A 2,879-nucleotide genomic window follows, 5' to 3' on the forward strand; every position below is an offset into this window, starting at 1 on the left:
AAAATTTATGAAGAATTTTACTATATAATGTTACTGTTATACTGTTTTATTACCTATTTTCTATGTGGTATTCTGATGTTCACCCCACCTCTGCCGCCACCGTTTTATTTCTCTGAGCTGCCTAGATGTGGCCTCTGTACAAAAGCATGTGGTTGTACGTTTCGTTGAAGAAGACAATGTACAAAACAACTCGGTGCTAGGGCTGTAGAAGATAACTAGAGTCGTAGATGTCCTTAGCTTGGGGGTGGTGGGGAGGGATGGACAAAGGAGAGAGAGTTCTGGTTGGGAAACAGCAAAACTGCAAGCACTGCAAAGAGAAGTGCTTAACTTGGATGCCCAATTTGCATTTAAAATATGAATTGTTCTGCATCCGTTTTCCCATAACATTAATCGGATAAATTGCCCTTGGTTTGATATGAATCGGTTGGCAAAATTATTTGGCCAAGAAACTAAATTTTCCGCAGGAAAGCCTGCAAGAGAAACTCTTCCTTCATTGCATTCAGCTGATTAGCAGAGACCATGGTTCACTGTGACTAAGCATTGTACAGCCCGTGACAGAGAGACCCGGTCGCTCCGCGGGTTAAGGCAGTGCCACTGCAGCCACCGTTCCTGTCCACATTTGTCTTTGGTCCAGAAAATAAAGGCGACAAAATCTGTTTACATGTTTCTTATTTTCCAATCCAGCAACACATCCTTCCTTACGCTGTGTCAGATTTCCTTGTGTTGTTTCTGAAGGCTGCAATCCAGACCCCTTGAAAGCCAGGGGGGAAATCCCTCTTGGTTTCATGTGGTTTTGAAGCAGGAGCCCACGTAACATGCTCTCCCAGCTACGCCGTTTCTTCTTCCTGGCTGCTTCTGTAATTGGCTTGCAATCCTGTATTATATTCCATCCATTTGAACAGAACATTATGTCATGACCAAAGAATTTTGACCTCCTGGTTTTAACAGGAGAAAGAGATGGCTTATACTGATTATGAGGGTGAAATCCATGCAGTGAAATATCTTCCAAAAGGATCTGTTGAGAATGAGGGGAAACTTGTACTGCTGTGGAGTAGGGAAAAAAAAAAAGATCTATGGCATATATTTTGTATATTTAAATTTCTATCTATGTGTCTGAAGTTTGGTAGCACAAAAGTCCCTCTTTAAAACAATCGTTTTAATATATTCGCGGAGAAGAAAAAGTGTGTTTGAAACTTCTTGTTATATTGGCTTTTCTTTGAAATTATATTGACAGCATTGCCACAGCGGTTATTGCTGATCAAAAAACAAAAACAAAAACCAAATATAACAAATTTTAGAAGGTTTTTTGTAATCTATATTGCTAAAGTTTGTTTGAGTAATGCTTTATCAGTAGTAGTTTCTTTTCAGCCTCTGAAATAAAGTTTTTAAATATTTTATAACTAATTAACTAATGTATATTTTGATGTCCAAACTGAGATTTCTGTAAAAGATGAAGTGTGTGTTTATATGTGTGTATGTATATTAGCATTACTGTGTATGTATATATGCATATGTGTACACACATATATTTGTATCTGTGCATGTATCTATATATACTCATAGATGTGTGCATACGTATATACCCACATGTTAAATATTGGTGTGTTATCAATATACAGTGGCTGGAATGGGCACACAAGTGAAATGCAGATTTAAAGAGCCCCTCACAGCCGAAATGACAGAAGACATGGAAAAAACCCCAGAGGCTGTGAAGGAATCTTTGAATACATGTTACATCCAAAAGACACCAACTGTATATTCTGCTTATTCTCTCTTTTTTTTAAAGAAAGAAAATGGCAGAAGAAAAACTCCAGAGATCTCGCAAACTTCCAGGATCTGCTGGAAAGAAGACAACTTGTTGGTCATGAGAAATCTGTTGAGATAACAGGTTCATGATTCAGAAAGTGTTTATGCTCTGTCTTCCTTGTAATGTGGCAAGAGAAGAATTTTTCCATAACCATGTGTGAAATACTTAACTCAGCCCTTTCCCCCCAACTGCACAAGGTCTCTGGTGATGAAACAAAAGCTGGTGTTCAGTCAAGCTTGATAGTCCTTCTCCACACTGGTCTCTTCTGGAGCAGCTCCTTTAACCCCCACTGCTGAAGCTTTGATCTCGCTGTCCAGCCCCAATGCCACACACAGGCACTGCAGTGCCAGCCCTTTTGGGGGGAGAGCAGGTGTCAACATGAACAGTTACGTGTTTGATCGTGTTTGTTCATATCGTGTCCTTTTCATATCGATACATAATAGGAGAATAATGATCAGGGAATTGAAGCATTCTTGTCCTAAGGAGATTTGCTTGTACACTTAGCCCACCGTAAACCACTCCTTGTTTTGTGTTTATTGCTCAACACTGTTTCTGTTGTCCTTCCTAAATAACTGCCCGTGTGCTTCCAGACCTCCATTGTATCCCATGGAAACAATGGCTTGTTTTTTTTGTTTTAGAGTGCAACAGAACATGAGAAACTAAAATATAACTTAGCACTTACCTTCAAAGCACTTTAGAAATGTGAAGTAAACCTCACGCTTGCAAGAACTGTTTGACAGAGGAGGGAAGTGAGGCTCAGGTGGAGTAGTTTCCAAAGGTCACAGACAGAGCCAGGACAATACATGTGGCACCATCCTGTCCCGTGACTGCTGGCCCATCCCATCACTCCAGTAAAAGGTTCATCATACTGCCCAGAGCTGCCACCACAATGCTGTCAAACGTTCCCTACATCCCCTCTTGTCTCAGCAGCTTCTGTGTCACAGGGTGAATGACAGTGCTTAGTTACACACGGTCATTACAGCTGTAGTCTGTATAAATATGCAATCTGTATATACATACAGATCACATATATACACACACTTACGAAGACTGTATATATGAAATTGTTTGG

This window comes from Acanthisitta chloris, unplaced genomic scaffold, assembly GCF_000695815.1.
Source record: "Acanthisitta chloris isolate BGI_N310 unplaced genomic scaffold, ASM69581v1 scaffold2201, whole genome shotgun sequence".
Lineage (NCBI taxonomy): Eukaryota > Metazoa > Chordata > Aves > Passeriformes > Acanthisittidae > Acanthisitta > Acanthisitta chloris.